This window comes from Leucoraja erinacea, chromosome 26 (assembly GCF_028641065.1).
Source record: "Leucoraja erinacea ecotype New England chromosome 26, Leri_hhj_1, whole genome shotgun sequence".
In the NCBI taxonomy this organism is placed as follows: Eukaryota; Metazoa; Chordata; class Chondrichthyes; order Rajiformes; family Rajidae; genus Leucoraja; species Leucoraja erinaceus.
In genome coordinates, this window is record NC_073402.1 from 31,853,473 (window position 1) to 31,881,233 (window position 27,761).

The 27,761-nt window shown below is 48.0% G+C and overlaps 1 protein-coding gene across 2 annotated transcripts in view; it reads right to left on the reverse strand.

Annotated features, from left to right (window-relative positions):
• LOC129709942 (tyrosine-protein kinase fyna) overlaps window positions 1–27,761 on the reverse strand; it is a 98,952-nt gene that overhangs the window by 66,113 nt on the left and 5,078 nt on the right. The window contains exon 1 of one of the 2 annotated variants that reach the window (XM_055656645.1): window positions 13,989–14,426. The exons of the other annotated variant lie outside the window; for it this stretch is intronic. The gene's annotated coding sequence lies outside the window, so the exon portion shown is untranslated. Of the gene's footprint in view, window positions 1–13,988; window positions 14,427–27,761 lie in introns of those variants that run through there. 2 annotated transcript variants of the gene reach the window in all.

Sequence of the window (27,761 nt, forward strand, 5' to 3'; positions counted from 1 at the left end):
AACGAAAAAGCCCAGCAGCTAAAATTGATACTTCGGGAATTGAAGTGACCCAAATAAGCAGCAGCAAGGCTTGTCTAAGCAGAAAGATACTGAGCTTGTGGGCATTGCATTAGTTACTGACCCACTAAACACTGGCCGTAGCAAGAGTGGTGATTGTTTCACTTCTGTACATCATCAGGCCAGAGCAGGGAGGATGAGGGGGACCCCTCATTGAAACTTACCGATTAGTCAGAAAGGCCTGGATAGAGTGGATGTGGAGAGGATGATTCCACTAGTGGGAGAGTCTAGGACCAGAGGTCACAGCCACAGAATTAAAGGAAGTACCTTTAGGAAGGAAACGAGGAGAGATTTCCTGCGTCAGCGGGGTGATGAATCTGTGTATTTCATAGAAACATAGAGAGTACAGCCCTTCGAGCCAGCACTGCCATTCAATATGATAACGGCTGAGCATCCAGAATCAGTACCCCCGTTCCTGCTTTTTCCCCATATCCCTTGATTCCATTCATTGCCACAGACGGCTGTGGAGGCCACAAGTCAATAGATATTTTTACGGCAGAGATGGATAGATTCTTGATTAGTGCGGGTGTCAGGGGGTTATGGGGAGAAGGCAGGAGAATGGGGTTAGGAGGGAGAGATAGATCAGCCATGATTGAATGGCGAAGTAGACTTGATGGGCCGAATGGCCTAATTCTGCTCCTATCACTTACGAATGTATGAACAGGCCCTTCGGCCCACTATGTCTGTACTGTACTGATGATATGAGAGCAATAGCGATGTGCTCAGATGATGGCATGAAACATTTACACTCGAGGCATAACAACACTGGTTCTTAGAGTCACAGAGTCATACAGCACAGGACCAGGCCCTTCGGCCCAACTGGTCCATGCTAACCAATACGCTCCTTCCGAGCTTGTCCCACCTGCCCGCATTTGGCCCATATCTCTGTTTATAGAGATACAGGCCTTTCGGCCCATCAATCAATCCTGTACACCAACACTAACCAACACACCAGGGACAAGTCACAGAAGCCAATTAACCTACAAACCTGCACGTCTTTGGAGTGTGGGAGGAGACTAAAGCACCCGGAGAAAACCCACGCAGGTCACGGGAAGAAGGTACAGGCAGCACCTGTAGTCAGGATCGAACCCATGACTCTGGCGCTGTGAGGCAGCAGCAACACCCTGGGGCAATGGCAAAGCTTCCCAATGCAGCCCCAGTGTGTGAGTTATAATCATAGAGTCAGCACAACACGGGCATTAGATGCAGTGACAAGCAATCTACAGCAGACACCTCATATTACACTTCCCAAAATATACTCCACAGCCCCACGCTGTAAACAGAATTAGGTCTTTCTGCATTTCTGAACCAAAGGCAGCAATGCAGTGTTTACATCTGCCAGTGATAATGCAGAGAGGTTTGTACATAGAATCCTCTTTCGCCAATGGGGGGGGGAATCGAGAATTAGGGGGCACACACCTGGGGAAATGCCCCCCCCCCACACGAGTCAGACAGCATCTCTAGACAATAGAACATTCTGAAGAAGGATTCCCACCCACAATGTCACCAATTCTGTTTCTCCAGAGATGCAGCCCCACCTGCTGAGTTACTCCAGCACTTTGTGTCCTTGTTTTGTGTAAAGCAGCATCTGCAGTTCCTTCCTCAGCATTACTGCCGAACATGGATATGTGATGTTTCGGATTAGGACCTCTCTTTAGACCGAGGAAAAAGCCTGCCGAATTTGCAAGAAAGGTGCAAGAACAAAGGTGTGTTGATAAATCACCTGTCTCCAGATTACGGTCTGTGTCTCAGGCTCCGTATCTCAAATTGGCACTGTACACCTGCCCCATAATTAATGCAGATACTTCCCCCATGGTTCGGGAAAACAATGACTATATTATATAGCCATTAAATGAAATAAATTAAGTGCAGATTAATTAAATTAAAACGTTTTGCAATGAAAGAAAATCCTATTTTCTCGCTGTGAATAAGGGACCACATTATAATGTTGCTGCATCTGAGCAGTGAAGATACGACTGTCAGAATTAAGTCCATTGTCGCAATAAGTTGTAAAGGATGCAGATATTCTCCTGGATGTTGCCTGGGCTTGTGGGCTGGAGTTAGAGGGAGAGGCTAGTTAGAAACATAGAAACATAGAAAATAGGTGCAGGAGTAGGCCATTCGGCCCTTCGAGCCTGCACCATTCACCATTCAATATGATCATGGCTGATCATCCAACTCAGTATCCTGTACCTGCCTTCTCTCCATACCCCCTGATCCCTTTAGCCACAAGGGCCACATCTAACTCCCTCTTAAATATAGCCAATGAACGGTGGCCTCAATTACCCTCTGCGGCAGAGAGTTCCAGAGATTCACCACTCTCTGCGTGCTTCACTGACCGACTTCTCAGCTCATCTCGGTTTTAAAGCCCCCTTATCCTTAAGCTGTGACCCCTTGTCCTGGACTTCCCCAACACCGGGAACAATCTTCCTGCATCTAGCCTGTCCAACCCTTAAGAATTTTGTAAGTTTCTATAAGATCCCCTCTCAATCTCCGTAAATAAACCTACTGTTTTGACAATACTCCCCGACCTCGGGATCCCACCCCCCTGTGCCCACTTGACCCCAAACACCTCTCCCCATGCATGCTTCACTGACCGACTGTGCTCGGCTCCACCTGTAGCAAGCACCCTCTTGACCCACCTCTCCGCTGGGACTTGATTATTTGGAGGGTGGGAGGATGAGGGGTGACCTTATTGAGGTGTACAAGATCATGAGGGGCGCAGATAGAGTGAACGCTCACAGTCTGTTGTCCAAGATGAAGGATCCGAAATCTCCCACTAGAGGAAGGATCTTCAACACATGCATTCCATGGAACTCTCTGCCACAGAAGGTAGTTGAGGCCACACAGTTCATTGGCTATATTTAAGAGGGAGTTAGATGTGGCCCTTGTGGCTAAAGGGATCAGGGGGTATGGAGAGAAGGCAGGTACGGGATACTGAGTTGGATGATCAGCCATGATCATATTGAATGGCGAATGGTGCAGGCCCGAAGGGCCGAATGGCCTCTACTCCTGCACCTATTTTCTATGTTTCTATCCAGGATTGCATTACACAGTGGGTGGAACACACCACCAGGGATGGTGGGGGACGCAGATATGACAGTGGGCTTTAAGCTTGTAGCAAGGCACGGATATCCAGGGGAATGGAGGGATATGGGTCCCGTGCAAGCAGAGAGATGTTTAAGAAAGAACTGCAGATGCTGGAAAAATCCAAAGGTAGACAAAAATGCTGGAGGAACTCAGCGGGTGAGGCAGCATCTATCGAGCGAAGGAAATAGGCAACGTTACGGGACAAAACCCTTCAGGAAGGAAATAGGTAATTGCTGCCACCTCCAACGATGTTTGCTTAGTGGGCTCGTCCAATTGGCCAACATCCCACTAAATCATAGGTACACAAAAGTGCTGGAGAAACTCAGTAGGTGCAGCAGCATCTATGGAGTGAAGGAATTGGGAAACGTTGCCTATCTCCTTCGCTCCATAGATGCTGCTGCACCCGCTGAGTTTCTCCAGCGTTTTTGTGTACCTTCAATTTTCCAGCATTTGCAGTTCCTTCTTTAACACTTTCCCACTAGATCTTGTCTATTGTCTGTCTAAATTGTTTTTTTATAGGTAGCAATTGTTTCGGCTTCTCTAGCTTCCTCTGGCAATTTGTTCCAGATACGGTTGTCCCCTGAGTGGAAACTTGTCCCAAAGTCCCCCTGGGTGAAACATGATGCTCGGTGAAACTAATGTCTCTCTCTACCTGCAGCCAGACAAAAATGCTGGAGGAACTCAGCAGGTGAGACAGCATCTATGGAGAGAAGGAATAGATAGATGTTTTAGAAGGAACTGCAGATGCTGGAACATCAAAGGTAGACAAAAGTGCTGGAGGAACTCAGCGGGTGGAGCAGCGTCTATGGAGCAAAGGAAATAGGTAACGTTTCGGGCTGAAACCCTTCTGGAAATAGGCAACGTTTCGGGCAGAAACCCTTCTTCATCCTCGACCTGAAACATAACCTATGCTTTCTCTCCGCAGACTCTACTTGTCCCGCAGAGTTACTCCAGAATTTTGTGCCTATCTTTGGTGTCAACCAGCACCTGCAGTTCCTTCCTACCCAAATACATTGGAGCCTCTTTGGCTCTTGTTTTTGAGAAGGTAGCAAAGGCCTCTGACCTGCCTGACGTACTCCTGCCTGCTGGCTGAAAGGAAGGCGGCATTTACAACTTGCACACTGCACACTTCCTCTCCAATTATATTTAGCAAGTTTCAAAAACAGGAAATAATCACAGGAATGAGCTTCCATGTCCCTGTCACGTCGACAAGGTGGGGCAAAGGGACTTGGGAGCTGGTGCAGGATTCCCAAAACGTTGAAGTGCAAGTCGCATCGGTTGTACGGAAGGCCAAGGCAATGCTAGCATTTATTTCAAGAGGGCTGGAATACAAACACGGGGATGTAACGCTGAGGCTCTATAAGGTGCTGGTCAGGCTGCATTTGGAATATTGTGAGCAGTTTTGGGCCCCATATCTGAGGAAGGATGTGCCGGCTCTGGAGAGGTTTACGAGAATGATCCCAGGAATGAGTGGGTTAATGAGCGTTTGTCGGCACTGGGTCTGTACTGGCTGGAGTTTAGAAGGATGAGCGGGGACCTCATTGAAATTTACCAAATAGTGAAGGACCTGGATGTGGAGAGGATGTTTCCACTGATGGGAGAGTCGTTGGTTGGGCAGGAGAGGAGAGGGCACAGAGGTCATGCTCGCCACTGCTCCACTTGTGCCTCCAGATACACTCACTTCCGTCCCCTAGCTCACTCCTCCTATCGAAATCTGGTGCGTCGTGAATTCCTGCATCGTCCTAACAACATTGGTCCACAAAGACCCAGTCTGTTCGGTACTTTGTTAAATTAACAATGAGGTTGCTGTTCGTATCGCTGGCACTCTGATTGCCACAGTAAGGAACAGCAGCATTATCATGGGCTTGCTGCGGGCCAGAGTCCTCTGGCTAAGTAACTGACAGGCCTTGTTGTGTGCGTTTCGGAGCGGGTGATTCATCAAGGCCGTGGGCGGGCACAGCTCACGCGCGCGGGCGGGACTTCTACACAACAGAAAAATACCAGATTCAGCCCAAACCGGGATTATTCTATTGGTCGCCGGGACTGTGGCATTTCAAATGCAGTCAATAAACCATGAGAAAAAAAATCTGTTTTGCAGTCAGTGTGAATGTGAGTCAGTTTGAAACAGTAATGAGCTTAAAGTTCATTCTCAGTCCCTTGTCTTCATTGCCATGAATATTTTCCCTGGAAGGGCACGTCTTGTTGACAACACCACTCATTGTGTCAGTGTGAATGGCTGAATTATCATCAATTATAGTCACTCTCACAGTTGTTTATCATTGAGGCTCAGCGGGTAGAGCTGCTGCCTCACAGCGCCAGAGATCGTGACTACCGGGTGCTGTCTGTACGGAGTTTGCACGTTCTCCCCGTGACCTGCGTGGGTTTTCTCCGGGTGCTCCGATTCCCCTCCCACATCCCAAAGACGTACAGGTTTGTAGGTTGTGTGAGGAGGAACTGCAGATAGATGCTGGTTCACATCGAAGATAGACACAAGATGCTGGAGTAACTCAGTGGGTCAGGGGGCATTTCTGGAGAGAAGGAACAGGTGATGTTTCAGGTCAAAACCCATTGATTGCCAGACTCTTCTTCAGACAACGTCTAGTTTTGCAGGTTAATTGATTGGCCTGTAAAATGGGCGATTGATACAATACAGCAATTTATTTGTTGTCATTTGAACCTCATTGAGGTTCAAACTAAATTTGGTTTCTGCAGTCATACACACAAGAAAAAGAACCAAGACACAACACAATTTACACAAACATCCATCCAAGCGAATCTCCTTCTCACTGTGATTTGGAGTATTGCGTAAGTTTTGGTCTCCAAATCTGAGGAAGGACATTATTGCCATAGAGGGAGTGCAGAGAAGGTTCACCAGACGGATTCCTGGGATGTCAGGACTGTCTTATGAATAGAGACGGGATAGATTTGGTTTATACTCGCTAGAGTTGAGGAGATTGAGAGTGGATCTTATAGAAACTTACAAAATTCTTAAGGGGGGGACAGGCTAGATGCAGGAAGATTGTTCCCGATGTTGGGGCAGTCCAGAACAAGGGGTCACAGCTTAATGATAAGGGGGAAATCCTTTAAAACCGAGATGAGAAGAACTTTTTTCACACAGAGAGTGGTGAATCTCTGGAACTCTCTGCCGCAGAGGACAGTTCATTGGCTATATTTAGCCAGGGAGTTAGGTGTGGCCCTGTGGCTAAGGGGATCAGAGGGTATGGAGAGAAGGCAGGTACAGGATACTGAGTTGGATGGCATCAGCCATGATCATATTGAATGGCGGAAGGGCTCGAAGGGCCGAAACGTGGCCTATTCCTTCGCTCCTAATTTCTATGTTTCTATGTTTCTATTCTGATGGAAGGCAAAGTCTCTACCTTCGATCTCTCCCTTCTGAACTCCTCTAAATAACCTCCCGATGTCAGAGTCAAAGCCCCCGGCGGACGATGGCAAGTGTCCAGCGGCCATTAAAGCCGCTCCGGGCGATGTAAAGCCCTCCAGGTACTCTTCAACCTCGCAACTCGGGGTTGTTGGTCAGCATGGACTCAATGGGCCAAAGGGCCTGTTTCCATGTCCATGTTCCTCTAAACTAAACCAAATTAAACTGTTTGTACACACAGTTTCATTTACACATTATGGCATTTCCTGCATCCTCTCCACCCTCTCTCTCTCACCTACTCTAAGTGTAGCCACAACTAAATAAGTCTGTGGTAGAAACTCAGTGGGTGCAGCAGCAACTATGGAGTGAAGGAAATAGGCAACGTTCCGTCCCGAAACCCTGAAGGAAATAGGCAACGTTTCGGGCTGAAACCCGGAAGGGTTTCGGGCCGAAACGTTGCCTATTTCCGCTCCATAGTTGCTGCTGCACCCGCTGAGTTTCTCCAGCATTTTTGTCTACCTTCGATTTTCCAGCATCTGCAGTTCCTTCTTAAACACAAAATAACTCTATTCCTTTCCCATAGTGACCACTGCATAAAGCTCTTTTCTGGCTACATCAGAAACAGCAGCACAACGAACTGCAAGTGCTGGACTCTTGAGCAAAACACAGAGTGCTGGAATAACTCAGCGGATCAGGCAGCATAGGGTTGATGCTGTTTTGGGATGGGTCCCTTCTTCAGACTGTTGGTGTTGGGAGGCGAGGAGAAAGCCGAGGAGAGGTGGGGGCAGGACAAAGACTGGTGAGTGATGGGTGCAAAAAGCTCTCGACCCGAAACGTCACCCATTCCTTCTCTCCACAGATGCTGCCTGTCCTCCGAGTTACTCCAGCATTTTGCATCTATATTGAGCGATAGGTGGACACAGGTGAGGGAGGTTTTTCATTGTGGCTCCACAGATGCTGCCTGACCCGCTGACTTCCTCCAGCATGTTGTAATTGCACTGAGAGCGTGGTGATCGGAGACTTATCTTCCCACCGGCCACTTCTTGCATGCGTGCTATGTTTAAACTATTGACTTAGCCCTTCTGCTTTTCTAGATATAGATTTCACACTCGCTGCTGCGTAGAAATAGAGTGAGCATTTTCGTGAGAATTCTCCCCCCTATTCTGGTCTCACCGGACCAGCGTTGCAATTGTCCACAATTCTCCTCTCTCTGCTCGACAGAAGCGAGCCTTTATTTAGCTCAGCGGCAGGCAGCCGCAGAGAGAGACTCGACAGTCAAGATGCTAGCTTAGTCCAGTCTCAAAAACTCAAGGCATTTAAAAGCACTGCCTAAATCAAGACATAGAAACATAGACAATAGGTGCAGGAGTAGGCCACTCGGCCCTTCGAGCCAGCACCGCCATTCAATATGATCATGGCTGATCATCCACAATCAGTACCCCTTTCCTGCTTTCTCCCCCCATATCCTTTCTGCCTTTCTCCCCCCATAATTTTCCCACAGAGAGTGGTGAATCTCTGGAACTCTCTGCCACAGAGGGTAGTTGAGGCCAGTTCATTGGCTATATTTAAGAGGGAGTTAGATGTGGCCCTTCTGGCTAAGGGGATCAGGGGGTATGGAGAGAAGGCAGGTACGGGATACTGAGTTGGATGATCAGCCATGATCATATTGAATGGCGGTGCAGGCTCGAAGGGCCGAATGGCCTACTCCTGCACCTAATTTCAATGTTTCTATGTTTCTATCTCTTGATTCCTTTAGCCCTAAGAGCTAAACCTAACTCTCTCTTAAAAACATCCAGTGAGTTGGCCTCCACTGCCTTCTGCGGCAGAGAATTCCGCAGATTCATTCTGGGAACTCTCTGGGTGAAAAGGTTTTTCCTCATCTCAGGAATGTCCGTGTGAGTTATTCCAGCCTGATGACACACTGACATGATCCAGCAATTGGTGTCATTTTTCCCCAGCTTCCTGTGGCCAGGCGACCAGAACTGCACACAATACAAGTGTGATCTCACCCACGCCCAGATACACAGCTGCAAAAGTCCTAACTCTTGTACACCATGCCCCCGCCCAATGCCTGAAGAAGAGTCTCGACCAGAGACGTCACCTATTCCTTTCCTCCATAGAAGCTGCCTGGCCATCTGATTTAAGGATGAATGTCAATGTGTCAGAGAAGGTTTTGCTCGAGTACAGACACAAAGAGCTGGAGTAACTCAGCGGGACATGCAGCATCTCTGGAGAGAAGGAATTGGTGACGTTTCGGGTCGAGATCCTTCTTCAGAAGTCTCGACCCGAAACATCTCCCATTCCTTCTCCACAGAGACGCTGCCCGTCCCGCTGAGTTACTCCAGCATTTTGTGTCTATCTTCGGTTTAAACCAGCATCTACAGTTCAATACACGGGTTTACTCCAGAACTTTGACCTCATCCAACATAGAACGCCAAGACCCACATATTGAACAGAGATAAAAGACTTCAGAGAGGGCAGGAAGTTGTGTGTAAGATCAGAGGAGGTGAACAGAAAGTGTTCCCTTTACCAGCCGAGAGGTCAATAATGAAAGGTCAGAAAATTAAAGATTAAACCTGACATTTGATGATGTTTCTTTAAACAACAATTGAAGGGTCTCCAGATATGCAGTGGGAGTAGACACCATTACACTGGTCCAACAAGGTGACTGGCCTGGAGCAAGGTCTTACCCGCATGTTTTTCCTTTGTCACAGAGCCATACAACACGGAAACAGGCCCTTCGGCCCATCGGATCCCTGCTGACCAGCGATCACCCCGTACACTAACACTATCCTACACACAAGGGACAATTTACAATTTTTACCGAAGTCAATCAACCTATAAACAAGCACGTCTTTGGTGTGTGGAAGGAAACCGGAGCACTCGGTGAAAACCCACGCAGGTCACGGGGAGAACGTGCAAACTCCGTACAGACAGCACCCATAGTCGGTATCGAACCGGGTCTCTGGCACGTTAAGGTAGCACCACCATGCCACCCTCTATGGCTGGACCTAGTCGCTTGCATTTCCCTCTAAACCCTTCCTATCCATCTATCTGTCCAAATGTCTACATTTCCTCTGGTAGCCCGTCCACATATAGCCTACCCTCTGTGTAAAATCATTGCCCCCGAGGTCCCTCTTAATTCTCTGCCCTCTCACCTTAACTCTGTGCCCTCTAGTTTTAGAAACCTCTACCCTGGGAAAAAGACAGTCAGCGTCCACTTTATCCGTGCCCCTCATGATCTTGTACACCTCAATAAGGTCACCCCCAGCCTCCTAGGAGGCAAAGAATAAACTCCCAGCCTATATCACCTCCAAAAGTAACATGAACAAGAAAGTTAATTCATTGCATTCCCCCCCTCCCACACCCTTGTTCTTGCTGCCTCACAATCGCTTCTGCTTAAGCAAGAATCCGTTTCAAAATTCTCACCCTTTGTTGCAAATATCTCTGTGGTTTTGCTCTAGAATTTCAAGCTCTGAGGCTGTATAAGGCGCTGGTCAGGCCACATTTGTAGTATTGTGAGCAGTTTTGGGACCCGTATATGAGGAAGGATGTGCTGGCTCCAGAGGAGGTTTACGAGAATAGAAATAGAAACATAGACAATAGGGGCAGGAGTAGAGGCCATTCGGCCCTTCGAGCCTGCACCATTCGCCATTCAATATGATCACGGCTGATCATCCAACTCAGTATCCTGTACCTGCCTTCTCTCCATACCCCCTGATCCCTTTAGCCACAAGGGCCACATCTAACTCCCTCTTAAATATAGCCAATGAACTGTGTGGTCTCAACTACCTTCTGCGGGAGAGAATTCCACAGATTCACCACTCTCTGGGTGAAAAAAGTTTTCCTCATCTCAGTCCTAAAAGATTTCCCCCTTATCCTTAAACTGTGTGACCCCTTGTTCTGGACTTCCCCAACATCAGGAACAATCTTCCTGCATCTAGCCTGTCCAACCCCTTAAGAATTTTGTGCGTTTCTATAAGAATGAGTGGGTTAACATATGATGAGCGTTTGTCGGCACTGGGCCTGTACTCGCTGGAGTTTAGAAAGACGAGACATTGAAACCTATCGAATAGTGAAAGGCCTGGATAGAGTGGATGTGGAGAGGGTGGGAGAGTCTAGGACTAGAGGGCACAGCCTCATAATTAAAGGACATTCCTTTAGGAAGGAGATGAGGAGGAATTTGTTAAGCTACAGGGTGGGTGAACCTGTGGAATTCTTTGCGACAGTCGGCTGTGGAGGCAGTCAATAGACATTGTTAAGGTGCAGATTGATAGATTCTTGATTAGTACGGGTCTCAGGGGTTATGGGAGGGGGCAGGAGAATGGGGTCGAGAGGTAGGGTTCCCGTATTAGCCGGGACATCCCGTATATTGGGCTAAATTGGTTCGTCCCTCTCGGGTCGAGGGGACTGTCGGGTCGGAGGGCTGTGTCCAGCCCCGCCTCACCCATCCCGACGTAGTCCAGCCCATGGAGTCCAACCTTCGCTTACAGCCGACACCACCCCTCCTTCTCATGGCTGATCATCAGTTCACGAGTTGGATGGGGTACTGGCCTCAGCTGGTCCACCGGCTGGGCTTTGTGTGCAGTCCAGCACCCGGGGCCAACTCATCATTCACCCAGACACGGCCCAGTCGGTCAACAAATTGCCGTGGGGAATTTGTCCCTTATTTTGACCGTTTGTCCCTTATGAAGAAAGACTGGATAGACTTGGTTTATACTCTCTAGAATTTAGGAGATTGAGAGGGGATCTTATAGAAACTTACAAAATTCTTAAGGGGTTGGACAGGCTAGATGCAGGAAGATTGTTCCCGATGTTAGGGGAAGTCCAGGACAAGGGGTCACAGCTTAAGGATAAGGGGGAAATCCTTTAAAACCGAGATGAGAAGAACTTTTTTCACACAGAGAGTGGTGAATCTCTGGAACTCTCTGCCACAGAGGGTAGTCGAGGCCAGTTCATTGGCTATATTTAAGAGGGAGTTAGATGTGGCCCTTGTGGCTAAGGGGATCAGGGGGTATGGAGAGAAGACAGGTACGGGATACTGAGTTGGATGATCAGCCATGATCATATTGAATGGCGGTGCAGGCTCGAAGGGCCGAATGGCCTACTCCTGCACCTAATTTCTATGTTTCTATGTTTCTATTTGGGAGCAAGAAAGTTGGCAACCCTAGGGGAGGGGTATGTTAGATCAGCCATGATTGAATGACGGAGTGGACACGATGGGCCAAATGGCCTAATTCTGCTCCTATGACATGAACTAATGGGTGGGATCAGCAGTTCGGAAGCCAACCCCATCAACATTGGCTTCCAGCCAGATGTACAAGACCAGGCCAATCCTTAAGGAAACTGAATGAGTTTTAAAGCAAGATAAGCAGCTATCATCACCACCAGTGGGTGAACAGTGCATCAATTGGATGAATTGGAACAGTGATATATTCATTGTACCTCCCACCTCACTCACCCACAACCTGACACCAGCTCCTTTCATTCACACAGACCACACTGCACAATAACTGCAGAGTCATTTTGTGGACAGCACCCTCATGAAGAATGGCACCATTCATCCGACAACCCCCCCCCCCCCACACACATACACACACCCACACGCGCACACACACGCATACACACACAAACACACGCACACACACACACACACACACACACACACATATACACACACACACACACACACACACACACACACACACACATACACACACACACACACCCATACACACACACACACACACACACACACACACACACACACACACCACACCCCACACACACACATATACACACACACACACACAAACACACACACACACACACACACACACACACACACATACACACACACACACACCCATATACACACACACACACACACAAACACACGCACACACACACACACACCCCAAAACATGCACACGCACACACACACACACTCCGACACACACCACACACACACAAAAACACACGCACACACACACTCCGACACACACCACACACACACAAAAACATGCACGCACACACAAAAACATGCACGCACACACACACTCCGACACACACCACACACACGCACACACACAAACCTCCCCATCCAAGCATGCTGAGGCTCCTGCGAGCTGCCTGTGCCTTCCAGCTGTGCAAGCTCACCAGTCCATGCTAGTGTGGACGTGAAGCACATCTGTATCTCCACAACAAAGGAGCAGTCAGACCCCATCAAACTCCAAATCTGGCTGCCACACTTAGCCGCCCGATCCAACTATTAAATCTCTACCCCTGCAGCAACATTTCTCTTTACCTTGCACTAAACGTTATTCCCTTCTGGTATTTCTATGTAAATGTCTCGATGTTAATCATGTGCAGTCTTGCCACTGGAGTTACTCCAGCATTGTGTCTATCTGAAGTTTGCTGAGGTGGGGAACACATAAATGTTCTCCCAAGCTTGGATGTGGGGAGGATGTTTCCACTAGTGGGAGAGTCTAGGACCAGAGGTCACAGCCTCAGAATTAAAGGATGTTCCTTTAGGAAGGAGATGATGAGGAAATTCTTTAGTCCGAGGGTGGTGAATCTGTGGAATTCAGAGTTTCAGCCTCCCCAACACATCTCCTCAGTTCCACAGCCGTTAAAATGCTTCATGTTTATCACGGAAGTTAAACCACGCATCAGATAGTGTTTAATTGTCATAAGTATCAATAACAAAATAATTAAATTCTCACAAAGATGGACACAAAATGTAGGAGTAACTCAGTAGGACAGGCAAAGGAATTGGCGACGTTTCGGACCGAGACCTTCTGAAGAAGAGTCTCGACCCGAAACGTCACCCATTCCTTCTCTCCAGAGATGCTGCCTGTCCTACTGAGTTACTCCTACATTTTGTGTCCATCTTCAGTTTAAACCAACATCTGCAGTCACTTCCCACACAATTAAATTCTGACTTCAGTTCTGTCTAGTTTATCGTCATGTGTACAGAGGAACAGTGAAAAGCTTTAGATGCGTGCTATCCAGTCAGCGGAAAGATAATACATGATTACAATCGAGCTGTGCACACTGTAAAGATACATGATAAGGGAAAAACGTTTTGTGCAAGATAAAGTCAGCAAAATCCAATCAAAGATAGTCCGAGTGTCACCAATGAAAAAGATAGTTCAGCACTGCTCTCTGGTTGTGGTAGGATGGTTCAGTTGCCGAATAAAAGTTGGGAAGAAACTGTCCCTGAATCTGGAGGTGTGCGTGTGCGTGTTCTTGTTGCTGGATGCAGCCCCATGTACAATAACACAACAAAGACCTCATAATCAATAATTCAATCGATTAATAATCAGTAATATTAGGGCACCAGAGAAGCCATTAGAAGATTATAGCTGAATAAAACACAGCGTGCTGGAGTAACTCAGTGCGACAGGCAGCCTCTCTGGAGAACAGTTACAAATTTACCGAAGCCAATTAACCCACAAACCTGTTTCCGTCTTTGAAGAGTGGGAGGAAACCGGAGCACCCGGAGAAAACCCACGCAGGTCACGGGGAGAACGTGCAAACTCCGTACAGACAGCACCCGTAGTCAGGATGGAACCCGATCCTCTGGCGCTGTGAGGCAGCAGCTCTACCCGCTGCGCTACTGCGTTGTTTAGACCGACTTTGACACAGACTTCAGCTGGACGGTCACATTAAAGGATTGTGTTCCAAGCTGTGCAGTAAAAATCACATCAGCCCTTGGTAAACATTTCCTTTGATGACATACACACAGGAAGTCTCCCCCCCTGACAGGAAGCTCACGTTCCCAGATGGGGGAGATTAAAGTTGTCTTTAGTCCCAGCAACCATCAGGCTGTTGAACCTTGCACAACACTATCCTCAGCAAGTGTGACCTTCCATGACGGACTGTGTCTACCCATTTACCTGGTATTCCACTCACTCATTCAGTGTATCATTGATTATATGTGTTGTTGTGTTCACGGGCAGGCTAAGCTGCAGGCATCTAAACACTTCTATATTCCACACTTGGTACATTTGACAATTAAATACTCTTCGCTCATCAAGTTAAAACATGATTTGGGAAATTGTAGTTCAGTTTAGTTTAGTTTGGAGACACAGGGTGGAAACAGGCCCTTTGACCTATCGAGTCCACACGGACCATCGGCCCAAAACCTTTGCATCCGAGTCAGATGCAGGGTCTCGACACGAAACATCACCTATTCCTTTTCCCCAGAGATACTGCCTGACCAGCTGAGTTACTCCAGCAATCTGTGTCTATTTTGCTTGGAGATACAAGCACAGCAACAAGCCCCTCGACCCAATGAGTCTATGCCGACCAGCATTCACCAGAACACGAGCACAATCCTACACATTTGGTACTGAATGCCTTTGGAATGTGGGAGGAAACCGGAGCACCCTGAGAAAACAGGGGAACGTACAAATTCCATACAGACAGCACCCGTAGTCAGGATTGAACCCGGGTCTCTGGCGCTGTGAGGCAGCAGCACTACCCGCTGCGTCACCGTGCTGTACTAACTTTGGCATAAACCAACATCTGTAGTTCTCCGTTTAGAAACATAGAAAATAGGTGCTGGAGTAGGCCATTCGGCCCTTCGAGCCAGCACCGCCATTCAATATGATCATGGCTGATCATCAAAAATCAGTGCCCCGTTCCTGCCTTCTCCCCATATCTCCTGATCCCATCAGCCCTAAGAGCTAAATCTATCTTGAAAATTCAAATTCTCTCGTCAAAACTCTAACTCTCTCATGAAAACATTGATCCAGAGATACTGGATTATAAACTAATTTTACAAAGATGTAGAGAATGGCAGATGGTAGTGTTTGAGGTGGGAGAGCTATTGGTTAGGATGGGAGAAGGTCAGAAGACTGGGTCTATTCCTTGGAGCGCAAGGATGAGGGGTGATCTTATAGAGGTGTATAAAATCATGAGAGGAATAGATCAGGTAGATGCACAAAGTTTCTTGCCCAGAGTAGGGGAATCAAGGACCAGAGGACACGGGTTTAAGGCATAGGGGGAAAAGATTTAATAGGAATCTGAGGGGTAACTTTTTCCACACAGAAATGAGTGTATGGAACGAGCTGCCAGAGGAGGTAGTTGAGGCTGGGACTATCACAATATTTGAGAAACATTTGGACAGGTACATGGATAGGACAGGTTTGGAGGGATATGGACCAAACGCAAGGCAGGTGGGACTAGTGTAGATGGGGCATGTTGGCCGGTGTGGGCAAGTTGGGCTGAAGGGACTGTTTCCATACTGTAAAACTCTAGGAACGCGATACAGTGGTAAGCACTGGGTCATGGCTACCCTGTGTAGTGGATGAGCTCAGCACCATCTCCACTCATTCACTCACGTAGCCAGCCACTGTCAACAGCACCTGTTCTCAGGCTAAATGCAACACATCATTCCTTAACCACCCCAGCCTTCAGCCACCAGCACACGGAACCTAGACACAAGGAAGAACTGCAGATGCTGGGTTACAAATGAAAGGCGCAGAGTGCTGGAGTAACTCAGCGGGTCAGGCAGCATCTGTGGAGAACATGGATAGGTGACGTTTCACAGAGTGCTGGAGTAACTCAGCGGGTGCAGCAGCATCTATGGAGCTAAGGAAATAGGCAACGTTTCGGTCCGAAACCCATAAGGGTTTCGGCCCGAAACGTTGCCTATTTCCAGAAGTGTTTCGGCCCGAAACGTTGCCTATTTCCTTAGTTCCATAGATGCTGCTGCACCATAACTCAGTGGGTCCGGTAGCATCTTTGGAGAACATGGATAGGTGACGTTTCACAGAGTGCTGGAGTAACTCAGCGGGTCAGGCAGCATCTGCGGAGAACATGGATAGGTGACATTTCGGGTCGGGACATTTCTTTCAGATACCCTGGTCCCTGGTCCCTAGTCCAGGCACCGATTTAACACTACTCCGTAGACATTGGGAATTGAACCTAAACATCTCACCTTGGACACAGAGCTGCCTCCTGAGTGTTGGCCATCCGTGCCATCATCAACGATATAGATCCCCGTCTCTACAAGTTACTCTGCAACTCCAACCTCTAGTTTATGTCAAGGAGTGCTTGGGGCAAGGCAGCTCCATCACCAAGCACTTTGCTAATAGCCGTAGCTAACACATTCTTGGCTGTTTAGGTCAAGAGAACAAACAGTCAGCGCGGGCCCAACGTGGTCTGCAGCAGCATCAGCAGCAGCAGCATCAGATCTAGGAGTGGGAGGAAGCAGTTCATGCCACCATTGTTATTTAATAAGATGCAGCTGCTGTGATTCTCAGCGACTCTTGCTCTACTCCCCATCCCCAGTCACCTCCCACTCCTCGATTGGCAAGAATCCATCTGCCTCTGCTCCAAAAGATTCAAAACCTCAATGTCAACCATCCCACAGAGAGAGAGAGAGTTCCAGGAATTCCTGACTCGCTTCGATCTATCTCCATCTTGTAGAGGCTGCCCCTTATTTATTAAACAAGGGTCACTGGTTAGAGCCACAGGGTCACACAGCACAAACACAGGCCCTTGGGCCCAATGCTGACTATCCCTTTGTCTGTGTTTGTCTCCTATACATCTATATCTTTTAATTGAATAGATTTATTGACCAAGTATTCACATACAAGGAATTTGCCTTGGTGCTCCACCCACAAGTGACAACATGACATACAGCACAGAAACTGGCCCTTCGGCCCCACTTGTCCATGCTGACCCATTTAAAATCTGCCCACGTTCGGACCGAAACCCTGAAGACGGGGTTTCGGCCCGAAACGTTGCCCATTTCCTTCACTCTATGGATGCTGCTGCACCAGCTGAGTTTCTCCAGCACTTTTGTCTACCACCCATTTGCCCACATTTGGCCCATATTCCTCCCAATCTTCTCGCTCCATGTGTCCAGCTAAATGCTGTTATTGTAACTGCCTCAATGACCTCCTCTGGCAGCTCGTTCCATACACCCACCACCCTCTGTGTGAAAACATTGCCCCTCAGGTTCCCATTAAATCTTTCCCCCCCTCACCTTAAACCTGTCTCCTACCTTGGGATGGTGACTGACCCACACAAGTCCCAGCCTCTCCAGCCTCTCTTTACAGTTGAAGATCTTCCTCTCCACGTCAGCTTTGCCTGTACCGCCCGCCATTAAAGTCTCAATCATTCTCACTCTTCTAAACTCCAGCGGATGTAAACTTGGACTGTGCAACTTTCCAACCCAAGACAACCTGCCCGCTGAGTTACTCCGGCACTCTGTGAAACGTCACCTATCCATGTTCTCCACAGATGCTGCCTGACCCACTGAGTTATGGTGCAGCAGCATCTATGGAGCGAAGGAAATAGGCAACGTTTCGGGCCGAAAACCTTCTGGAAATAGGCAACGTTTCGGGCCGAAACCCGGAAGGGTTTCGACCCGAAACGTTACCTATTTCCTTAGCTCCACAGATGCTGCCTGCACCCGCTGAGTTACTCCAGCACTCTGTGAAACGTCACCTATCCATGTTCTCCACAGATGCTGCCTGACCCGCTGAGTTACTCCAGCACTCTGTGTCTACCTGTGGGATGATCTTGTTTCCAGTGCCCTGGTTGGAACAGAGAGATTGACGATTTGTTGCTCAAATGGTTTAGAACACAAATTCAATTTGTAATTAAATGCTGGAAGAAATGCCTTTCTGCTTCCATCAGCTCAATGAATAGGAATGTTCAAAATGAACCAGAGATTAATGTAGTTATTGTTTCTGACACGTGGACTTGGATACAGAGAAAGGCTTTGTTTATGCTCTGCCCAGTCAAATCACACCATACTTGAGTACAGTCAAGTCATTCACAAGTCTGACAGATACATCCCATTGTGCAGGAGACTGTGTCACATTATTACATTGTTACAGAGAGAAAGTGCAGCGTTTGCAATAAAGGTAGGTTGGAAGATTAGGACTACACCCTGCCTTGTGGAGGGACTATTCAGTGACAATAGACAATAGGTGCAGGAGTAGGCCATTCGGCCCTACGAGCCAGCACCGCCATTCAATGTGATCATGGCTGATCATCCCCAATCAGTACCCCGTTCCTGCATTCTCCCCATATCCCCTGACTCCGCCATCTTTAAGAGCCCTATCTAGCTCTCTCTTGAAAGTATCCAGAGAACCGGCCTCCACCGCCCTCTGAGGCAGAGAATTCCACAGACTCACAACTCTGATAACAGCGGACAAGAAGATGTCACATGTACTCATAGAAACATAGAAATGAGGTGCAGGAGTAGGCCATTCGGCCCTTCGAGCCAGCACCGCCATTCAATATGATCATGGCTGATCATCCAGCTCAGTATCCCGTACCTGCCTTCTCTCCATACCCCCTGATCCCCTTAGCCACAAGGGCCACATCTAACTCCCTCTTAAATATAGCCAATGAACTGTGGCCTCAACTACCCTCTGTGGCAGAGAGTTCCAGAGATTCACCACTCTCTGTGTGAAAAAAGTTCTTCTCATCTCGGTTTTAAAGGATTACCCCCTTATCCTTAAGCTGTGACCCCTTGTCCTGGAATTCCCCAACATCGGGAGCAATCTTCTGGCTCAAGCTTCTGTATTCTCTGCCCGATGGAAGAGGGGAGATGAGGCAATACGAGGCATTAGTTTCTTGACCTTAATTCTTCACTAAATGACTCACAGCCAGTGTCTATCTCAGTCCACCTTGGCCCACGTGATCTCCCAGTTGCCAAACACTTCAACTCCCCTTCCCATTCCCACACTGACCTCTCTGTCCTGGGCCTCCTCCATTGTCAGAGTGGGGCCCAGCACAAATTGGGGGAACAACTTACACCCCAGCGGTATGAACATTGACTTCTCTAACTTCACGTAACCTTTGCATCCCCTCTCTCTCCGTCCATCACCTCCCCCCACCCCTAGCCATCGTACTAGTTTCATTGTCATCCCATTGAGTTTACACTGTCTGTATAACTTGTTTTAATCAACCCCACAGTCAACAATGGACCATTGTGGGCTCCACCTTTCCTTAACCATCATTGCATTTTGCATCTCAATTCATCAATTTGTTACATGTACCGTCTATATATCTTGTGTCCCTTTCGCCTGACTCTCAGTCTGAAGAAAGGTCTCATCCCGAACCGTCACCGATTGCTTCTCTCCAGAGATGCTGCCTGACCCGCTGAGTTACTCCAGCTTTTTGTGTCTTTCTTCAGATAATGATAGTGGGCGAGGAAATATGTGAGCACCAGTCACTGAGCCCCAGCCCCCCCCCTCCCCCCGACACCAAGCTGCTGTCCAGGAGGGTCTGAGACGTTACGACATGTGCGGGGGTGTGACTTCTCTGTGGCAACGGCCTGCTACAGATCAGGTTAGATAGCAAATGATGGTTATGTGGGGACCTCACAAGATTAATAAAGATTAGGAGCAGTGGTCAGGTCATGGTTAGTTGATTGATGCAAAGGTATTTACACCCCTCCCCACCCCCACCCACCGCACACCCTTTGTGTGACAACTTCACCCCTCAGGTTTATATAAAATCTTTCACCCTTCATCTTAACACATTTCGTTGTCTCTGTACTGTACACTGACAATGACAATTAAAATTGAATCTGAAGCTTAATCCTGTCACCAAACCATCCGACACATCGTCAACTCAATGCATTTACACTCTCGTCTCCGCAGCTGCCGAATGTTGTCTACTTTTTTTTTAGTTAAGTTCACATTTCCAACATTGACAGCCTTTGTTGGCTTCTGAGTATCTTACTCCAGTCGGTAGGGGCATCAGTTCACTTAAAAGAACAGCGCGTAGAAAGTTATTCTCACAAACGTGAGTGAGTGTCTGAAATTCACTGATGAAACACATCATTATTTCTCGGGTCTGAAGAAGGGTCCCGACTCAAAACGTCACCTATCCATGTTCTCCACAGATGCTGCCTGACCCGCTGAGTTACTCCCAGCACTCTGTGAAACGTCACCTATCCATGCTACCCACAGAGGCTGCCTGGCCCGCTGAGTTACTCCAGCACTCTGTGAAACGTCACCTATCCATGCTCTCCACAGATGCTGCCTGACCCGCTGAGTTACGGTGCAGCAGCATCTATGGAGCGAAGGAAATAGGCAACGTTTCGGGCCGAAATCCTTCTGGAAATAGGCAACGTTTCGGGCCGAAACCCGGAAGGGTTTCGACCCGAAACGTTACCTATTTCCTTAGCTCCATAGATGCTGCTGCACCCGCTGAGTTACTCCAGCACTCTGTGAAACGTCACCTATCCATGTTCTCCACACATGCTGCCTGACCCGCTGAGTTACTCCAGCATTTTGCGTCTACCTTCGATTTAAACCAGCATCTGCAGTTCTTTCTTACACATTGTTTGTGAAGAACTTGGACGGTATAGTGAGGTGGCAGATAAAGCCACTGGTTCAACCCCGATCTCAAGCGCTTTCTGTGTGGAGTTTGCATGTTCTCCCTGTGACCGCGCGGGCTTCCTCTGCATCCTCTCCATCCTTGCTTCATAGCGACTATTTCTTCTTTACTCTCTCAGTCTAGATGAAGGACCACATATCGTCTTTCCACTGACTGGTTAGCACGCAACAGAGCCTTTCACTGTACCTCATTACACGAGACAAGAAAATAAACGTTGACTGTCCATTTCTCTCCAAAGACGTGGCCTATCCTTGGTGAGTTACAACACCGTGTTTTGCTTCATTATTTCATTACCTTTTGTCTCAAAAGAAATAGAACTTGCGAAATATAAACTATCAGTTTCATTCTATTTAAAGACAGAACTGAGCTCCTTCTGCTCGCTGAATCGGACTGCATCGCTATGGTGATGCACGGAGTGGAGATCTGTCTGTTTCATCTGTTCTACTGAAGTCACGAAGATCTGCTTGGCGGTGTTGCCCCTTAAAGCTCTTGGACTCCAACACCTTCTCCCCTCAGCCACTTCCTTGGCTTATTGCTGCAATGAATGTCCAGTTTGGAATGAGGTGGACTACCTTCATGTGGAATTCTCCAAATAACTCTCTGGAAGGAACAGCGACTCAAGGGGAATGGAAGAGGAGGCAACTCTGTAATCACCTGGCTCTCTCAGAGGTCCCATAGAACGTGGCCATCAACCAAAGGAAAGTGTCCAATCCATGCTGCAAGTGTCCACAGACCAGGCCAAGTATCTAGACCTGGGCCAGTTGCCGGCCAAGTCTCCAACGCAATGTTCATTGGATATCTTCTTGGCAAAGCCATCTTGGTGACTTTATGGTGGAGTCAAGGGTCAAGAGCCAAGCATCAAGGGTCAACGGTCAAGGTTCAAGTCAGACTCAGGTTCAAGTCATAAGGTCATAAGAAATAGGAGTAGAATTAGGCCATTCGGCCCATCAAGTCTACACTGCCATTCAATCATGGCATAAACCCCATTCTCCTGCCTTCTCCCCGTAATGTCTGACACTCGTGGGCCAACTGGGTTTAATTGACAATGGGAGTATGTATCGCCAACAAGCTCTACCCAACTTGCCCTTGAGAAGGTGGAGGTGAGGCACCTTCTGAACCCTGCAGTCTTCCCCATGAAGGTGCCCAACAGTGGGGTGGTTTGGACAACACCTCCGTGCAGGTTTACAGTCTCAGAAAAGCCAAGCTGTCGATGTGGAACAAAAGGCTTGATCGCTGAGCTGACAGCGAGGATGATGTAAACCATTGCACCAGACCATGTTACACTTGTAATGTGAACCGTACATTTACAAAAGGCCCCGTTTGCTTCGTATTATGTTTACACTTGCACAAGATACAATGGACCAGGTTTTGCAAATCGCACGCGGTTAGCTTCAGAGTCACTGTGTGACTTGTGTTTCAAGTCTTCCCGCCCTATAATTGTACGAAACTCTCCAGTGCCAAATGCTTCCTGTACTGAGTGCCACCAACTAAACTGCTGCTGAGATGTGGTACTTTGTGCCTTTGTACAATCATATAAAAGCTTCTGATCCACCCACATAACAACTACGCCCAGTCTCTCCCAGGGAAAGAGGTGCAAATAACTTCCACCAACTGCAGTTACATAAATGAGTGACTCGGTTTGGATGGCTGCAAGTTACTGAACTAGCAACCCAGCACGAGTAGGAAGGAACTGCTGAAGATGCTGAAATAACACAGCGGGTCAAGCAGCATCTGTGGACTGTGGTCACCCATTCCTTCTCTCCAGAGATGCTGCCTGTCCCGCCCGCTGAGTTACTCCAGCATTTTGTGTCCATCAGCAACCCAGTATTCTGAGCTGAATGACCTGGCAGTTGAATAATTGCAGTGACAATAAACAGTGAAAAACCTGGACTGGTCACCCCCACCCCCTGCAGGAGAAACCCCACTGTTCCTGCTCTTGGTGGGAGGATTCCAACAAAGGCAGACACACAATGCTGGAGTAACTCAGCGGGACAGGCAGCATCTCTGGAGAGAAGGAATGAGTGATGTTTCGGGTCGAGACCCTTCTTCAGGGGAGAGGGAGACACACAGATATGGAAGGGTAAGGTGTGAAAACGCCCGCTTCACAGTATCAAACTCTGACCCATGGTCACATAGTTGATGATGAGCAAGGGATGGAATTCATACGTTCTAGGAGCAGAGATAGTTGCTCAGATGGCGGAAACAGGCCATCTCGACCCTTCTAGTCCGTGCCGAACACGTATTCTCCCCTAGTCCCATATACCTGCGCTCAGACCATAACCCTCCATTCCCTTCCCGTCCATATAACTATCCAATTTATTTTTAAATGATAAAAACGAACCTGCCTCCACCACCTTCACTGGAAGCTCATTCCACACAGCCACCACTCTCTGAGTAAAGAAGTTCCCCCTCATATTACCCCTAAACTTCAGTCCCTTAATTCTCAAGTCATGTCCCCTTGTTTGAATCTTCCCTACTCTCAGTGGGAAAAGCTTTTCCACATCAACTCTGTCTATCCCTCTCATCATTTAAAAAACCTCTATCAAGTCCCCCCTTAACCTTCTGTGCTCCAAACTCCATTCTCCTGCCTTCTCCCTAGGGTGTAGGATAGTGCTGGCATACGGGGTGGTTGTTGGTTCGGCCTGGGGTCGAAGGGCCTGTTTCCGTGCTGTAACGGCATGGGGGATACACCGTGAGGGGGGGGGAGGGGAATGGAGGACCCGACAGGGGGGGGGGGGGGGGGGGGGAAAGATAAAAGGGGCAGCCAACGTGCTTTGTAACTTCCCCAGTGCCGTGGGTTGCCGCTGTTTGTATACATTGTTTGCACAAGCAAAGAATCTCACTGTAAATAGTCACAAGTGGCAATAAAGTCTTGTTATTCCTAACTAGAGTTTAAAGATACTGTAGCCTACAGTGTAGGTGGATGCAGATGGTCGTGGCTTTTGATTGTCAGATGGTTGGACAAAGGCCAGAGATGATGAGACAAAATATGTGAGATAAGGATTAAAGTGATGCGAAACGTGAAGGGATATAAGTAGAGGGGGGGGGGGGGAACCGAGGGAGAAATGGGCGAACGTTCTGAAGATAGACACAAAGTTCTGGAGTGACTCAGTGGACCAGGCAGCATCTCTGGAGAGAAGGAATGGGTGACGTTTCAGGTCGAGACCCTTCTTCAGACTCTGATCAAAGCCCTGACATGGTCTTTGTAGCCATGATGTTCATGTTTAGTTTAGTTTAGAGATACAGCGCGGAAACAGGCCCTTCGGCCCAGCGAGTCCATGCCGACCAGCGATCCCCGCACACTGAAGGGCCTGTCCCACTTGCCGACTTTTTTCGGCGACTTCCGGCATCATTGAGTGACGCATCAGGGTCACCGATAGATTTTGAACATTTCAAAAATCCAGCGGCGACGGGAAAATAAATGTTGCAACACCAGAGGAGGCAGCGCACGTCAATACGTCATCACGGAGCGACTTTTTCGGTGACCCCGATACATCAGTCAATGACACCGGCACTCGCCGAAAATAATCGCCAAGTTGGACAGGCCCTTAACACTATCCTACACACACTAAGGGACAATTTACAATTTTACCAAAGCCAATTTACCTACTAACCTGCTCAAGAAGGAACAGCAGATGCTGGAAAACCTAAGGTAGATAAAATTGCTGGAGAAACTCAGCGGGTGCAGCAGCATCGATGGAGCGAGGGAAATAGGCAACGTTTCGGGCCGAAACCCGGAAGGGTTTCGGCCCAAAACGTTGCCTATTTCCTATAGTGGAGATTGCTCAACTCTTTGCATGGAGCGAAGGAAATAGGCAACGTTGCCCATTTCCTTCGCTCCATAGATGCTGCCGTACCTGCTGAGTTTCTCCAGCAATTTTAGAAACATAGAAACATAGAAATTAGGTGCAGGAGTAGGCCATTCGGCCCTTCGAGCCTGCACCACCATTCAATATGATCATGGCTGATCATCCAACTCAGTATCCTGTACCTGCCTTCTCTCCGTACCCCCTGATCCCTTTAGCCACAAGGGCCACATCTAGTGTTCAAGAAAGAACTGCAGATGCTGGAAGATCGAAGGTAGACATAAATGCTGGAGAAACTCAGCGAGTGCAGCAGCATCTATGGAGCGAAGGAAATAGGCAACGTTTCGGGACGAAACCCTTCTTCAACATCCAACTCCCTCTTAAATATAGCCAATGAACTGTGTGGCCTCAACTACATTCTGTGGCAGAGAATTCCACAGATTCACCACTCTCCGTGTGGTTTTGTCAACGTACAAACCTGTACGTCTTCGGAGTGCGGGAGGAAACCCACGCAGTTCACAGGGAGAACGTACAAACAAGCACCCGTAGTCAGGATTGGTTAGAGTTCAAGAACAATAATGGTTCCATATAACCATATAACAATTACAGCACGGAAACAGGCCATCTCGACCCTTCTAGTCCGTGCCGAACACATAATCTCCCCTAGTCCAATATACCTGCGCTCAGACCATAACCCTCCATTCCCTTCCCATCCATATAACTATCCAATTTAACTATCCAGTTCCGTTTTATACACCCGGTGAAGGGGGCAAGACAGTGGGGAAAGATTCACGGTCTTCAGCTTGCAGAACCATCAGTCTGAAGGGCAGAGCACATTTGCAGCGGCAATTATTACAATTCAGATAAAATGTCTCTTTGAAATGGTGTTGGTCGATGCAATTTAAATGGTAATGACGACCCATTTTTCATTTGTCATGACTTGCCCCACGCACACATCAACCCCAGCCACAGCCACAGACAGCAGACAGCAAGCGGTGCGTGCAACAACAAGATATGAACAAGGCCTGCCTGCACAAATACTGCCATTATGGAATGGGATTGTGGACTGCATCGCATTAGGATGCGACCCGCTGCTTTGGCACGGACAATGCATTGCTCATCAGTGTGAAGAGGTCGTCTTCCAGCTCTGTGGCACTTTGGTCAGCCTGCCTTGGGAGCGTTGCGTGCAGTCTGGTCTCCCCCATTACCAGGATGATGTAGAAGAGCTTTACCAGAATGCTCACGTCCATAAGTGATTAGGCCATTCAACCCATCAAGTCTACCCCGCCATTCAATCATGGCTGATCGATCGATCAATCTCTCCCTCTCGTGGATAAAAACAGCTTTTATCCACGAGTAGTTGCTCTAATCAACAGCCAAAAATCTGTAGCCTTCCTTTGATCTGGTATTTTGTTGGTTCACATGCTTGATCAATGGTGTTTTATCATTAATGTTTTATTATTCAGATTCAATTTTAATTGTCATTGTCAGTGTACAGTACAGAGACAACGAAATACATTATTATTAATGTTTAGTGTTTTCTGAGTCATTCAAAACTGTCACTGTACGTCATGTTGTTACTTGTGGGCGGAGCACCAAGGCAAATTCCTTGTATGTGAATACTTGGCCAATAAACGTACTTACTGACTCTCAACCCCATTCTCCGGCCCTCTCCCCGACACCCCTGCCTGGGATTAGAGGGCATCAGCTGTCAGGAGAGGATGAACAAACATGAATTGTTTTTTTCTGCAGCTTTGGATGATGAGAGGAGAACTAATGGAAATATATAACATTATGAGAAGCATGGATAAGGTAGACATTCAGATGTTTTCGTGGAAATGACAAAGACTAACGGGCACAGCTTTACGATGAGAGGGGGAAAGTTTAAAGGAGATTGCGGGGCAAGTTTATATTTTTCACACAGAGGGTGGTGGGTGCCTGGAACATGTTGCCAGGGTGGTTGTGAAGACAGATACAACAGTGGTGTTTAAGAGGCACATGGACACACAGGGAATGGACACATATGGATAACATGCAGGCAGAAGAGATTAGTTTAACTTGGCATCACGTCTGGCAAAGACATTGTGGGCTGAAGGCCCTGTTCCTGTGCTGGGCTGTTCCATGTTCTATATGTTCCATATTTTAGTTTAGTTTAGAGATACAGCACGGAAACAGGCCCTTCGGCCCACCGAGTCCGTGCCGACCAGCGATCCCCGCACACTAACATTATCCCACACACACTAGAGACAAGTTTTACATTTACCAAGCCCATTAGCCTACACGTCTTTGAAGTGTGGGAGGAAACCAAACGGAGAAAACCCACGCAGGTCACAGGGAGAACGTGCAAACTCCGTACAGACAGCACCCGTAGTCAGGATCGAACCCGGGTCTCTGGCGCTGTGAGGCAGCAACTCTACCCGCTGCGCCACCGTGCCGCCCCATATGTTCCATATATGTTCCATTTTGATCTACGGTCTGTGTGTCTCTTCTTCAAAGGGTGAGCAAGAGGGTGGAATGAACAATTCCCACAGCTTTACTGTAAGTGGGCGCGGCTCACAGAGTTGAATGAATCCAAAGTCCACTGTAAATTAATTGGTTTTATGCGAGCTGTTATGTTATGTTATGTTGTCTGTTTATGATGTCTGGTTTATTTTTCTGTACAGCACTTTGGTCAACATTGGTTGTCTTAAAGTGCTTGACAAATAAAGTTGGATTGGATTGGATTGGATTGTCCTTTTCTAAATGGTGTCACAAGTGGTGAGGATAGCTTGTGGCACGCTGGCCGTTACCAGTCAGGAAGTTGGGGCATAGAATGGAGATGTTACAGTTGTGTAACGTGTCGGTGTGGCTGGGCTTGGAGCATTGTGATCACATCTGGTCCCAAGGCCACAGACAAGATGCCATTAGGCAGGAAAGGGCGGGGAGAAGATTTACAAGGATGTTGCCAGGTCTCGAGGGACTGAGCTACAGGGAGAGGTTGGGCAGGCTGGGACTCTATTCCTTGGAGCGCAGGAGGATGAGGGGAGATCTTATTGAAGTGTATAAAATCA